The sequence below is a fragment of the Miscanthus floridulus genome, chromosome 14 (genome assembly GCF_019320115.1).
Source record: "Miscanthus floridulus cultivar M001 chromosome 14, ASM1932011v1, whole genome shotgun sequence".
In the NCBI taxonomy this organism is placed as follows: Eukaryota; Viridiplantae; Streptophyta; class Magnoliopsida; order Poales; family Poaceae; genus Miscanthus; species Miscanthus floridulus.
The window spans coordinates 63,837,561-63,853,675 of NC_089593.1; the positions used below are offsets into that span (position 1 = coordinate 63,837,561).

Sequence of the window (16,115 nt, forward strand, 5' to 3'; positions counted from 1 at the left end):
TGAAAAATATTTTCTTAACAACTCATATACTAATGATACTACACATTATTTAAAACTATATTACTATGAAATATATTTAATATATTTTTTACTTTTCTAGATACATAGTAAAGCTATGCATCTAGACATATTATATATTTAAATATATAGCAAAACCTATTATCTAGAAATGTCAGACAATTTATAACTTGGAATGGAAGTACACTTTAACTAAAATGTTAACTATATTGATAGTAGAACCATTATTGCACATATAATTTCTTGATAAATAAATTTAAACGCATCTTGAGAAGTGGGGGTAGTGCGGACCATATGTGTCTATCTTCCTGACCCTTGGGATTACTTTAGTGTAAACAATCATTATATAATTGAAATATTAATACTCTCTACGTTAGCACCATTCTAGATCTCACTTCAAGCTCTAGTCTTGATTTTGAGTGATGTGGTACCCTTTTTTAAATGATTGTTTATGTCATAACACTTTGCAACCTAAAATCCTTATTTTAAAATTACAAAAGGAGAGTTAATAAAGATACACTAGGTGTTTTAACTTAGTTTGAGAATAAAAATTTGTAATAATTAATAAGATTAAATTTTAAAATCAAATTTTTATATTTATGGCATCCAAAGATATGGGATGCAGTAAGAGCCACCATAGTTTAATCTTTTCTTTTTTAACATAGTGTTTCAACTAAATGCATATTGAAGTTACACAGAGTCATAGTGATGCGATGCAAAGGGAAAAACTATGGACAAAACTGGAAAAACTTATAGATTAGTAATTTATACATTGATCATAACTAGATAGAGACAACATTGTAGCTATTGAGTCTATTGTGTTGGAAAATTAGCAAAGTGAAAAAATGTGCAATTTAATATTAGTAATTTATTTTAGATTCACGACATCAGAAGATATGTGTTACAACAAGAGCCACCATAGTTTAAGCTAATATTTAGTAATTCATACGTTTATCACAATTGGATAAAGACTACACATAGTATCTATTGTGTTAGAAAATTAACAAAGTGAGAAAACATGCTATTTAATATTAATATTTTATAGATCGAGGTATTTTAAACAGTAATTAATGCTTATGTGTTCTAAGATCATGTCCCGTGCAGAGCACAGGTTGATGGACTAGTTTATCGAATTGTATATAAATGTTTTTGGGCTGCATACCCTGAGCAAAATCCTAGATTCGCTGGTTTAATATACTATTGATCCGTCTGTCATCTGGGCAGCATTGTATCAAGATCGAGTGGACGATTCAGGCCTTAGTTCTAAAAAGTTTTCCCAAAAAGTGCTACAGTATTCATTACATCGAATCTTTCGATGCGTGCATGGAGCATTAAATGTAGATGAAAAAAAAACTAATTGCACAGTTTGGTTCGAAATCGCGAGACGAACGTTTTGAGCTTAATTAGTCCATGATTGAATACTAATTACCAAATAAAAATGAAAGTGCTACAGTAGCCAAATTCCTAAATTTCACCCAACTAAACAAGGCCTCATTTGAAATATGGGCACTGCTTAGTCAAACTGAAGTATCTACGACTGGGAAGTTCCTCGAAGGTACATGGTCAGGTCAGATTATCGTACACGGCACACCATATCTTGGCCGGGCCCCATTCGTTTTGGAATCTTCATATATGATAAGCTTTGCCGCGTGTTGACCCATTGTAGTTGACGCGCCTGAATGTAAACTCTTCTATCGTCCCGGATTTTCATCTCTGCAGCGCCTTTTCTTCGATGTTCACTCCCAAGTCCCACCCAAGCTGCAGAAAGTGTAGCTACAACTAGAAGCATGGCGGATGTAGAAGACTGCAGCCCTGTTGCCGATCCTTCTGGTTCTGGAGGATGCTGCAAGAAGGCAGCATTGAGAATAATGAGAACAATCTTACATGCAGCATGTTCGCTTGCTCGTATACGATCGTGGATTATAAGCTGGAATAGTATTTTTCTCTCACACCAAACCAGCCAGCAGTAAATAATCCACGATCGTTTACGACGAAACGAACAGGCTGATAGTCTAGAGAAAGAATCTATCAACCACTTATTTTTTGAGTGCTGTGTGGCTAAGTTGGTTTGGGCCCGTTTGCTTCGCTGATAAAACAAGCCGAAACACTGTTCCAACTAAAAAACAAGCTGAAAAAGACGAATTATGAGAGAAGCAAACATGGCCAATTCATGTAATGTTTTCTCCTCATCTGAATATACATATATACGTGTATATTTATAGTGCATACTTGACATACATACTACTCTAGATGGTCTAACATGATCACATACTCTGTCTACGTACATTTCATCGGGTCATATTCACCATGAATCTAGAGATGTACACATGAGAATAACTACACCCTAATAATAGGAAATAATTTCCATATATATACATTATATATAACACTTTATATGTGTATTTAGAATTTAGAATTTTCAATATGGGCAAAAAAGAGATTTTTGGAGGTGGCTAGAAATGGTTAATTAGGAGCAATAGCCGCCTCTAAAAAAATTGAGTCGTAGAGACAGCTGGAAACAGCATTCATAATTGGAAACCCATTTGTAAAGACAGTTGTTATTTTCAACTACCTCTAAACATGGATTTCAAGGAGCGGCTAGACAGCCCGTGGAGATCCAAGTATGTACGACTGGAAAGTTCTTCGTCCATCGTCAGTTCAACGTATACACGGTACAAGTACACCATCACCCCGTTCGCTTTGATCGTTTCTGTGGCTTATAAGTCGGCTGATGTTGTTTTGTTGTGAGTGAAAAATATTATATCATGATTGATAAGCATGGCTGATACGATCAAGCGAACAGGTTGCATGTTTTGGTTGGCCGGCCGGGCCCCATTCGCTTTGGGATCCTCATATATATGAATTGCCTGGCTCCAATGCCTTGTCGTTTGTATAGTTCACGCGGCTTTTTCTTGTCAACCCTTTGTACACTCTTCTATCGTCCCGGATTTTCATCTCTGCAGCGCTTTTTCTTCGCTTCCATCTTTCCAGTTCCAGCCTGCAGAGTCTAGTAGGTACAATAAACATGCCGGACGTAGAAGACTCCAGCCCTCTGGTCGATCCTTCTCAACGATGCTGCAATGCATGGACAACCATCTTACATGTTGTGATGGTAACTACCCTTTTCTCCGTGATCATGTATGCCTACATTTATCTTTATTGCGTTCACGCCGTTGCAACGCTGGTGATTCAGATCATAGCCTACCTTGCCCTTGGCTGCCTATACATCTACAACTCGTCCTGTCGGCAAGACAAGTTTATGTCTGCTGGATATCTTGTACTTGTTATGTCTGTGTTCCTCATCTCTCCTTTTGGAATTTATACCAACGGCTGCACCTACTACCTCATTGAACTCGCTTCCTGGGCCAATATGGTAGCTATATTCTCGTATTGCGTCTGGAAGTGTAGCTTTATCCTGCACTACTGTAGGCTGAAAAAGCTTGTGAGAACCATCTTACATGGTGCAATTGTAACTATCCTATTGGTTGCGATTATAATTGCCTATTATAATTATCGTCTATATTACGACCAAACGGGCCATCTTACATGGTGTAATTCTTACTATGATGTTGGTTGCGATTCTATTTACGACCAATACAGCAGTATTAAAGTATGGCTACTCATTCAGTTAGTAGCCTACAACGCCGTTGGTTTCCTATACATTTGCAACTCCTCTGGTCGGAAGGAGAAAGTTATCTCCGCTGGACTTCTTGTCCTTCTTCTGTTTGTCTCCCTATTCTCCTCGTTTTCCAACAACGAACTTCGCACCGATTTCATTTTCGGGGCCAACATCGTGGCTATATGCTCGTACTGCATCTGGAAGCTTTTTCCGTGGATTCGACGATGGCTCGATGCTCTTGATGCCCACACGGAGACAGTGCCACGTGAACCGGCACGGCAACAAGAAGCGGCGGTGCTTCTTCTCCAAGTCCAACAGACCCCATTTCGCATAAGAGACATGCCGAAGGAATTCTCAAGCGATGAAATCCAAGCCATGACGCAAGACTTCGGAAACAAGATAGGGCGAGGCGCCTCCGCCCAGGTCTTTCGTGGGAGCCTTGATGACGGCACGGCCGTGGCCGTCAAGCGCATACATATGCACAGTGGGCGCACCGAGGCCGGCGAAGAAGAATTCAGAAGAGAGGTCTCCATCATCGCCAATGTGCACCACCGCAGCCTTGTGCGCCTCCTCGGCTACTGCCTCCAGCATGGGGGTGGCCTCTACCTGGTCTACCCCTTCTTCGAGAACGGGTCACTGGACAGGTGGATCTTCAACCGCAGTGACGAGCAAAGGCGCCTCTTGATTTGGCCAAAGAGGTTGTGCATCGCCGTCGATGTGGCCAGAGCGCTTGCGTACCTCCACAAAGACTGCCATCGGCGGATCCTGCACCTCGACATCAAGCCGGGCAACATCCTGCTTGACGGTGACCTCCGCGCGCATGTCTCCGACTTCGGTATCTCCCTCTGCATCACCCGGGACCTGACCAGCGTCATCAACACGCGCGGGAGGGGCACCTTCGGCTACATGGCGCCGGAGATGCTCGTCAATGCGGTGTCGGACAGATCTGACGTGTTCAGCTACGGCATGACGCTTCTCGAGCTCATCGGCGGACACCGGAACTTCGATCCCTCGTCGTCGGCAGCGCCTGACCCGAACATTGCGCGGAACTTGCGGGAGAGGATGGCGCAAGGCGAGCACATGGAGTTGGTGGACGCAGCCATGGCGGTGGCTGTAGACGATGAGGAGGCGGTGAGGACGGTGGTGAAAGGTGGCACTCTGCTGCATCCAGCACGAGCGGGACATGAGGCCAAGCATGCAAAATGTGATGGATATGCTCGAAGGCCGGGTCGCCGTTAATTTCCCGCCGGAGGCCCATCGTCCATCATCTTCTGTTGTAAATTTATCGGAGCCAGATTCGATTTCGGAGCACGCCGTCATCGACATGCACGGTGGGTGACGCCAGTGAAATTTTCGTATTTTGGTCTCTTTTGAAAACAATTTCTAGAAAAATACCAACGCCAAAACAATTTCTGAAAATAGACCATTTTTAGGCGTCTTAGCACATGACGCCGAGATATGAGGCTCGGCGTCGTGTCACGCCACGCCGAGGTACTGCCACGTCATGGACGACCGGGGTCGTCGTCGCCACGTTGGCGCGTGGGTCCGAGACGTCGGCGTCCTGTCAGCCGACGCCAAGTACCCAACATCGGCGCGGTCGGACTGCGCGCCGAGCTCTGGCCCCATCCGGAGCGCGGCCCAGGCGGCCCAACGGAGCACGGTGGCCCAGCAGCTCGGCGTTGGGTCACTTAACGCCGAGCCTCCAGACCTCGGCGCGGCCCGACTCAACGCCGAGGTCTGCACCCTTTAGGCCGCGCCGAGGCCCCTTCTTCTTCTTCCCTCCCCTCCTCCATTCCCCCACGGCTCCCAAATCCCCCACGAAACTCTAACCTCCAAAATCGACCCCCGGTGCCCGGATCTTGTCTCCCGAAGCTTCCTCGAGGTAATGGTCCCTCCCCTCCTCCATTCTATCTGCGTAGATGTGCTTACATTGTCCCTAATCATGTGGAATCATGGTTGTTTGGTGATTTGGTATATTTGTGTTTGCATTTGCAAAATGTATGGCAAAGGATGATTGAGTACATTGTTGTTTAACTGTTTTATGTGATGAACATGTTAGGTTAGTTTGGTTTCTAGTTATTTTGGTCATTAGGATTATTTGTTTATTGTAGGTGTCATTAGGCTTAGTTATTTATTGGTCATTAGGGTTACTATATATTTTATTTATTTGTTGGTCATTACATTTCAATTTGTTATGACCAAGGCGTTTTCTTCGTAACGTTAGGATGCCAAGGCGTGGTAAAGCTCGTATTCCAAGGTAATCCCAATGTTTATTCATTATCTGTGCAACAAATAGAAAACCCTAGGTTTAGGTTTGGTTCTCCGTTAATATAACTAAGTTCTTTCAATTGTAGCTATGGTCGCCAGAGGGCAAATCCGTACGACCTAAAGCCTCTCCCTGAAGGTGTTCCTCGACCAATGTGCTTTTGTGGTGATCCTTGCAAGGTAGACATCTCTGAAGATGAGGAAACATATAGGCAGAGGTACTGGATGTGTCCCAATTATGCATGGGAACCTACAAAGCAACAACGCCGTGCATCGTTTGTGAGGAATTTTTATTGTGTTAATTAATTTTCTTGTGATATTAAGTATTGCTTATTTATTTATTTTGTAACAATTTGTTTTTCTTGCAGACCGTTCCACCACTGTGTGACTTTGAGCAGTGGATTGACACTGAGATCAAGGAGTCGGACAAGCAGCGTCTAGAAGGCCTGAAGGAGTGGGATGCGGAGGTTAAGGAGAGGTTTGAGCAGAGACGCAGACTGGAGGCTATAGAAAAGGAGCATAAGGAAGAAGAGGAAAGGAGGCGTGTTGCTGCGTACAGGGCGGAGAGGGAGAAGAAGATTGAGCGTGTGCGCCGAGCGAAGGCAGCGATGGAGGAGAATCCCGATGCCGAGAGGAAGGGAAAGTGGCCTCGTTGCACTCAGTAGGTATTTGGTTCATTCACGAGCGATGTCGTGTAGCCCTGGACTTTTTTACTATGTTGTAATGCACTCTGCTTTTATTTCAGATGAACTTATTCCCTGGACTTTTTTTATTATGTTGTAATGCACTATGATTTTATTTCAGATGGTCTTATGCCATGTACTTCGTTAACTATCCGAAGACTGTAGTGGTACTGTTTGTATCACTGAAAAGACTACTTGTGTTGTTGCAGTCACTGAAAGGGCTACAAGTACTATTGCAGTCACTGAAAGGGCTACTAGTCTATTTGAAAACTCACTGAAAAGCCTAGATTCGTTCACTGTTGTATCTGTATACGCAATGAATTAATATCAGAGTGATGTACTGCATTTAGATGAAGTGACAAAACACAGGTGTAGCCTTTTCAGATGAAATGACCAGTCATGGTTGTAGGCTTTTCAGATGAAGCATCTAGCCTTTTCAGATTCAATAAATGAGTACGCACACATGTTTTTTGTCAAGTAGCATTCATGGTGAACCTGCCTTCATCTCTATATATAGTGCTCCATTTCTTGCTCCACATCCACACAACTTGTTTTCTGGTTTAGTTTTAGCAAATGTCGAGCGGAGGTTCCTCGAGTGGAAAGGGTTTAGGTGGAGGGAGAGGAAAGGGGGTGAGGAAGGGACCTCCGATTGTGTGGGAGGGTTCTCTGGGTCCAGATTCTTTTGAAGAAGCAATAGAGGAATTTCCTTTGGAGAGGAAGAGTGACTTCACCCGTGAGAGACCTCTTAGATCATACGAGAAGCGCATTGAAGATTGGCCAAAATGCCGCCACGGTTTGGATTGCGTTGTGCAGATGTACAACGACTGTGACGGTGGAGGCCATCGTTTCTTCAGATGCCCGCGAGGATTTGTATTGCCTTTGAACTCTCTCCTTTTTTAGATTTGCATTTGGTTTCTAGTAGTACTTATTGGTAGATGGGTTTTCAGTATTCAAGCTGTCCAGATAACTGTGGCTTCACTAGATGGGTCGACCCTCCTCCTATCTATCCCCATCAATAGTACATCACATATCTACAGGGACGCATCTTTGACCTAGAGTATGGCCCTGGAAGTGATAACAGGGACAAGTCGGACGACGACAACAGCAATGATGCAGAGGAGGAACTATGCAATAATCCGTACTGCGAGTGCCCGTACCATAAGAAGGACGGACCTCCGTCTCCACCGCCACCGCCACCGCCACCACCACCGCCTCTGTCAACTAGAGGATACTATGGGGAAGGCGCAACTCAGTTCAATATATGGGAGCATTATTAGGACCAACATTTGTTAGTCAATCCGAATGTGGAATGCTTGTATGAGTTGTTCTTTTCAATCTCGTAAGGCATGCTAGGTTTAGTTTGCAACATGCCATTGTTAGTTTTTATGTGAGTGTGTTCCCTTTGCAATGTCTGTATTACTTGTTTCTTTCAATCCCCTAAGGCATGTTAGGTTTAGTTTGCGACATGCCATTGTTACTTTTGATGTGAGTGTAATCATTGTGCCTCCGCTATTTCATAAATTGCAGTTTACCTACCTCTAAGTTTCATGTACTATGGTTGATTCCCAAACTGAAAAAAAGATTTGAGTCTCTCTAAAAATAGGGGATTGAAATCAAACCAACAATCGGTTTTTCCTGCAGGAACAAACATAAATATAACTTGTCTACTCTTATTAGTATAACTCGTGTTAGTCGAAGAGGAATCGTTGAGAAAGATTTTTCATTTGAATCATGCAAATAGGATCGCAACATATACCAAATGGTTTGGGTTGGCGTTTACGTGTTGAGCTGAGGCTCGGCGTTGAGTCGGCCCACGCCAGCCCTAGGTTTTGGCGGCCGTGTGTGAGGTGGGCTGAGGCTCGGCGTTGAGTCGGCCCACGCCGACCCTAGGGTTTGGCGTGTGAGGTGGGCTGAGGCTTGGCGTTGAGTCATCCCACGCCGACCCTAGGGTTTGGCTCGGCCTTTTGCGAGTTGGGCTGAGGCTCGGCGTCGAGCCGGCCCACGCCAACCCTAGGGTTTGGCTCGGCCGTTTGCGAGTTGGGCTGAGGCTCGGCGTCGAGTCAGCCCACGCCAACCCTAGGGTTTGGCAACGGTCGTGGCCCGGTTTGGGCCGAACCTCGGCGCTTAGTCGTAACACGCCGAGCTTGGGCACCTCGGCGCTTCGATGCAAGGGTTTCCAGTAAGTACCAGGGGTCGGCGTGAAATGACTAAACACCGAGCTTGGGCACCTCGGCGCTTCGATGAAATGCTTTCCAGTACGTACCAGGGGTCGGCGTCAAATGACTAAACGCCGAGCCCCTGGGTTCACCAATATATCATCTCTTCTTTGCGTGCTTCGTCCCCTTTGCGTCCCCTTTACGTCCCCTTCGCTAGCTCCCCGACTCTCCTAAGCCGCTTCATCCCCTTTGCGTGCTTGCCATGTCACCATGGATCCAACAGAGGTTGATCGTAACATGGAGGATGCGGATGATGACACCCCTTCTTCCTTGTGAGTTGCGACGGAGGCCCTTAATAGCTGGAAACATGAAACATGGCGACGTTCCACACATTCACATAACACATGACCACACCGACAGACGCATTCATTCAACATCCGTACATACAAAAGGTCCAACACATTAAGCATCCAACATAGTCCAACACATTCAACATCCAACATAGTCCATACATATGCTTCATCAATCAACAAACATAGTCCAAACATAGTACAAGGTCCAATGCATACATAGTCCATGCACAAAATAAAGCATATGAAGTCTTTGGATCTTTTATCGCTCCTTGTACCTTAACGTGGACGGCGAGCGTAACGCTTCCCCCTCCCAAACGGATAGGTACCTGGAGTGTACCTGTCCACTGGTCTGAGCGTCCTATGTGGACGTCCAGAACCGGAGGGGCCTTGAGTTCCTTGGGGTGCATCTCCAAGCTGGGACATGCCAATCTCATCATACTCATGATCATAGTACTCTCCCTGTCCTTCATCAACTTCATCATCATAATGACCATGTCCTTGACCACCCTCTGCAGTAGTTGCTGCACCATGTGAAGAAGAAGTCCTGCCACCATGTGCACCATGTGAAGATGAAGTCCCTCCAACATGTGCAGTAGAAGGTCCAGCACCAAGCTGTTGTGGGACTGCCACATCCGGGGAATGTCTACATCCAAGGCGTGCAGCTACCTTTCGTAGGCGATGCATGGCACGCTGCATTTTGAAAGCACTATTAGTAAGTGGGGTTGGTCGCAAAACTATATAAAGATGTAACATCATCTGAATGAGAGAAGACTACCTGAATGTGCTGTCGTAACATGGAGGCCTCATCAGGATCGCCCACAGGAATCATCAATGCCCTTCCTTGGTCGGCCACTGTCCTCATTATCTCCATGCTCTATGCAACAAAAACAATAATTTAAGTCTCTATCACAGTAAAGACCTCAGAGATTGAAATAGTTGTATCACTTACAGCTCTTGCTAACGCAGGGGCGATCTCAACTTGCCTGCCTTCTCGGGTAGCTTGGTCATATGGGTTGTTGCCCTCATCCTCGCTCGCAATGTCAGCAATGTCTTGCTCCGTCCAAGCGGGCCTCAATTGAAGCCTTGTTCGTTGACCAAACCAAACAAGGTAATCATGGAATGCCTTGTCACGATGGACGGTGTGGATGCCCATGTTGTTTTGCTCCATCAACATCCACTCATCAATGTAGCGCTGGTGCTCCAGCTGCCAGTTGGTGATCTTCTTATTTTTTTGTCTATTGAACCTGCAAATTTTACACCAAATCGGCAATATGAAGGCCTACTCAATGATTCTTTCATGTGAACCGAACAAAATATTGTATGTTACGTACTTGTGGAGCTGCCAACCGGTGGAGAAATCATCGGGCGGAGAAGGCTGCAGCCTACCAAACTGCCGTGCTACACGGTGAGGGAGATGGTACTCCACTGCATAGAAACAAATAAGGGGGGTCCTCATCGTCCAGACGTCCTCGTCTGCCATGCACAAGGCGCTCAAGTTGAGATCCGTTACTTGCCTCCGCCGATATGGGCTCCATTGAACCTGTACACAACGTCGTCATCAACTAGTCGACGCTCAATTTGTGCACATATCCTCGATTAGGGCAAAAGGGTGGGAAACTTACATGCTGTGGCAAAAGGGTGTCCAGCTCGTTGGTGAAGCTGATGTACGCGTGGCGTGACACGTGGTATGTTCCGTGGGCTCGCTCGTAGAGGTGTGCCACGGTAGGGGCGACAACTGCGTCTCCTTGAGGAAACCAAGGTTGTGGGGGATCAAGATGATGCGGTCTCCCAACTGGAAGCCTCTCCCACATCTAAATCTGCAAAAAAAGAGTGGAAACATGAATGTTAATCACTTTTGTTAAGAAAAAACATTGAATTGTAGTGGTAACTTGTACAACTTTGCTTTATTACCTGCAATAGTGTGATGCAGCCTGACATTGTAGCGTGCGCGCCTCCAGGACGGCGGCAAGCCTCGCAAAGCTGACAGTACAGGAAGGCAAGTATAGCCGAGCCCCAACTCCTATTGCCGGCATCCTCCCAGTTCAAAAGGCACGGGATGTACATCCAGGACGCCGTGTCTCCAGTGCCGTCAGGGAAGAGAATCGTACCTAACATGTGAAGGACGTAGGCCCGACAGTAGTATGTCACGGTCTTGGCGTCTACGTTGGGTGGGCACTCCCGAAACTGCTGACGAAGCCACCTCAGGGGCACCCCACTGCTGCGCCGTTTCTTGCCAGCCTCAACTGCCGCTAGGGGCCGTCCCAAGAAGTGCTCAACCCGCTGCTGCCATCCTTCAGACTCCGTGTCTCCTATCACTGGGAATCCTCGGATTTTGACTCCAAGGATCAAGGCAACGTCCTCGAGAGTGACCGTCATCTCTCCGCATGGTAGGTGAAAGCTGTGTGTCTCCGGACGCCGCCGATCTATCAACGCCGTCAGCGCCACTGGGTTGAAAGGTGGCGTGCCTCGACGACAAACACGAGCAACGGTAGCAAGGTTCGCCAGCTTCAGGAGGGGCGTGTACCTCTCGTCGTAGACCATGGTCGTAGAGGCCTCATGTGTCATTGGCCTCAGCACATTCAAAACCTGCAAAAAAAACAAGCATGAAAAAGTATTAGTTCATGTCACTTTATAAAGAGCATGGAATATAGAGCAAAACATGAAAAATGCAGTGGGTTCATACGAATTGTTGAATATACCTCTCCGTTCTCGATCCTCCGAGCCCGGTGGTGCTCATCGAACCTTGGATCAAGAAGGGGGAACCGATCCATCCTGCAACATAAGCAATGCCAAACCATTAGTATAAGTTAAAGCATGTGTATGTGGTACGAAGTAACATAAAAATAAAAAAACAAAAGTAAACCAATGTACCATTACACAAACCAATTCTAGTAGCTAGCTTGATGGATACCTGTTGTCTAAGTAGTTCAGGACATTTTCTCTTATTGTGGCCCGGCTTATGGCAACCAGAGCAACGGCTCTTTTGGGTGTCCTCTACAAAATGTCTCCCAACCTTACTCGTGGTTGATCTACCTTTCGTGGCTCGGTCCATGTCCATCCTGAACCGCTTCCGCCGCCTAGGTCCTCTACTCTTCCAGAGTAAACCAAGATCAGCCACATACTTGGGGCCATCATAAGTAGGCCATTGACTCTCGTCAAGAAATGGCTCGAACTGAGGATTCCAGGTGCTTATTAGGTTCCTCAAAGAGAACTCCGCGGCCATACGGGGAGGGACCTCAGGGTCAACACGTCTAAGGCGACAGGCTGTAATCATGTGGGAGCAAGGCCTATGGTATATGATCGGTTTCCCACACGTACACTTGTTCTCATTGATCACTACTTTATGTTTTCGAGCACCACGGTCTTCACCACCAATGTTAGTTCCGCCACCCTCTAGAATCTCATATCCATGGTTGATCGGATCAAAACATGAACCCTTCTGTCGTTTAGACTTTTTCTTTGAGAAAGCTAGTTCCTGAGATGCTAAAAGTGGCCAAGCTTTGCCTTGTGTCCATAGAGACCTCGCATGCTTCTTCCTCGAAACGAATCAAGAATTCAACTTGTAGAAGGTGAATAAGGCAATAGCAGTCATAGGTAGACCACGACAACCTCTTAGAAGGCTGTTGAACATCTCTGCCATGTTACTAGTCATGAAGCCCCATCTCCAACCACCCGTGTCATATGCAAGTGACCACTTATCCTTCGACGCCATCAACTCGCTCAAGAATTGCCTGCCATCAACATTTGTGGCTAACTTCAGGGCATCTAACTTGTCTTTGAATAATTGAACCTCTTGCTGCCTGCATAGCTAATTTCCAAATTTCCCTGTAAGAAAGGTCCCGTCAATTGAGATGACGGGCCTGCAGTGCTTGAATGCTTCGATGCTCTGCCCGAACGCCCAAAACGCCCTTCCAAAAACCTGGCTACCATTCCTTGTTTCACCCTCCTTAGGTAAATACTCGAAGTGCATCCAGGATTTACGGCCCTCATTGCGTTCAACATTACAGGGAGGCGCTCATAAGCTTCTTCCCAATTTCCAAATATTATTTCCAGTGCACGCTGCTTTGCCCTCCATGCTTTCCCATACTTGACATAGTAATTGTACCGTTGGAAGATGATCTCAACCAATGCAGACACCGTAATGGTTGGCATATGCTTCACCACGGGGCATAATTGCCTTGCAATGAACCTAGAATTGAGCTGCAGATGGTTCTCTTCTGCCTCAGCAGTGGCACAAATATGTGGTTGCTTCACTGAGGTAATCTTCCATTTGCCTGCCTTCGTCTTCCTAGCACATACTCTCCAACCACACTGTTGTTCTTCACAAGCAACAGTGTACCTCTTCTCCTTGAATGAATTGATGACCCTAAAAGGTCGGTTGTGTACAATGGAGTACTCTTGCAACCATGATTTCAACTCATCCATGGTAGCAAACAATATGCCCTTCCGTATGATGAGGCAACCGCTAACATCAGGCACAGTTGTATCACTTGGCCCACCATCAGCTACTGCCCTATGACCATGGCTAAGGTCCTCGAAATCACCAACTAGTGGATCTCTCCAAGGCAAGACCCTAGACAATATCTCTATTTCCCTTAAATTCAGATGACCAACAGGGCGATCGTCATCAGAGTCTTCGGCTATCTCCTCTACGAAGGACTCATCATCTCCAGCTATCTCCATGTCAAAACGGTTCGTAGCCCTAGCATCACCAAAGTCTTCTTCACTACTAAGATCATCTTCGTCGCTAAGCTCATCCTCAATAGAAAAGTCTCCGCTAGCGTCGTCCAAACCTTCTTCTGCATCAACAATTACATAATCATCATCCTCTTCATCACTATCATGATTGCCCTCACCATCGGCAACCGGATTCTCTTCCTCATCTCCACCGTAGCCTAGTTGTGTGACAAGTATTTCTTCTTCAGGCAAAGGACCATAACCTATGTGAGCGGGGGAAGATGGCCATGCTTCGAAGTTATCATTTCCTAAGCCGGACTCCTTACTTACTACTAAATCCAAAGATCGCACTTCTGAGGCCAATACAACTGCCTTGTAATCATTCCATTCAGACTCGTTTGTAATTTTGAGCAACCGCTTGATCCGAGGACCCTTCGACGACCCAACATCTATGACACCTTCAAACTGAACATGCACATCTCCTTCATTCTAGCCTAACTTAACCTTCACTCGCTCCACTAACTGGGTCAAAGATGGTGTTTCAGAAAAAATCAACAACTCCTCACACATGTCCAGAAATTCCAAACTATCATCTCTTGTCCTAACAATACGGCCTCCATGATGCAACCTCACTAATTTATCCATCTACAGCCATCACACAACAAGTAGTGTAACATATGAATATATTTCAATCCAATAAGTAGAAACTAAAATATATCATTTCATCGTTTTTCAACCCCAACAACATAATCATTTCTAGTCATAACAAATTGAAATGTAATGACCAACAAATAAATAAAATACATAGTAACCCTAATGACCAACAAATAACTAACCCTAATGACACCTACAATAAACAAATAACCCTAATGACCAAAATAACTAGAAACCAAACTAACCTAACATGTTCATCACATAAAACAGTTAAACAACAATGCACTCAATCATCCTTTGCCATACATTTTGCAAATGCAAACACAAATATACCAAATCACCAAACAACCATGATTCCACATGATTAGGGACAATGTAAGCACATCTACGCGGATAGAATGGAGGAGGGGAGGGACCATTACCTCGAGGAAGCTTTAGGAGCCGAGATCGTGGCACCGGGGGTCGATTTTGGGGGTTAGGGTTTGGTGGCGGCGCGGGGGAGAAGAGAAAGAGAGGGAGGCCGGCGTTTCAGAATGAAGGGAGGAAGAAGAAGAGGCCTCGGCGCGGCCTAAAGGGTCCAGACCTCGGCGTTGAGTCGGGTCACGCCGAGGTCTGGAGGCTCGGCGTTAAGTGACCCAACGCCGAGCTGCTGGGCCACCGTGCTTTGTTGGGCCGCCTGGGCCGCGCTCCGGATGGGGCCAGAGCTCGGCGCTCAGTCCGACCGCGCCGATGTTGGGTACTTGGCGTTGGCTGACACGACGCCGACGTCTCGGACCCACGCACCAACGTGGCGACGACGACCCCGGTCGTCCATGACGTGGCAGTACCTCGGCGTGGCGTGACACGACGCCGAGCCTCATATCTCGGCGTCATGTGCTAAGACGCCTAAAAATGGTCTATTTTCAGAAATTGTTTTGGCGTTGGTATTTTTCTAGAAATTGTTTTCAAAAGAGACCAAAATACGAAAATTTCACGTGACGCCAGTGGATTGGGTCTCTCCACTTCAGATGTTATTCTCCAAGTATTTTACCATTTTATGTAGTTATGTGCACAATTGAACACATGATTTCCTATTTGAAATTTGAAACCATATATTTGTATAATCAAAAGAAGTCATGTTTTCCGAATTTGCTCAGATCCTCAGACCACACCTGCCTCTTCCTGCCTTCAGATGTTTGTATAATCAACGATAGATTTCCAATATACTAAATTCGATATTTCTGTTTTATTAGTGGATTCTGATAGGATTAATTTATCACTATATGTTTGTTATAATATCGCAGGTAGTCTCACTCTATAGGCAGTACACTCAGTTTCTGTTTTGACAAGTGCATAACTTAAACGTATAACTTAGACAAAGTTGGATGGCATGCATGTAAAAGTTAGATTTATAAGTTAGATGGACAAACTTATATGTACAAGTCAACATTGATAATAAATTATAATAACTTGTTTATATAACTTATAAGTTAAATGAATAAACTTATATGTACAAGTCAACATTGATAACTTATATTATAATATCTTGTTCGAAGTCAACATTGATAATTTATATCACAATAACTTATTTGTATAACTTATAAGTTAGATAAACAAACTTATATCTACAAGTTAACAATGATACACTACTAGAGAACAGACTTTAGAACGATGTCCCAATTTGGCATTAGCCTCGGCATTTTTTGCCCCC

General features: G+C 45.3%; 1 long non-coding RNA gene and 1 pseudogene across 1 annotated transcript; one reads left to right on the plus strand and one right to left on the minus strand.

The window, feature by feature from the left end:
• Positions 1–2,598: 2,598 nt before the first annotated feature.
• On the plus strand, positions 2,599–4,976 carry LOC136503579 (probable receptor-like protein kinase At5g20050; annotated as a pseudogene).
• A 6,568-nt stretch (positions 4,977–11,544) lies between these two features.
• Positions 11,545–12,273, minus strand: LOC136504265 (uncharacterized). Its single transcript, XR_010770832.1, has 3 exons — positions 12,006–12,273; positions 11,794–11,866; positions 11,545–11,680 (listed from the first exon to the last, which is right to left on the minus strand). It is a non-coding gene; the product is annotated as an uncharacterized lncRNA (long non-coding RNA).
• Between the last annotated feature and the right edge of the window lie 3,842 nt (positions 12,274–16,115).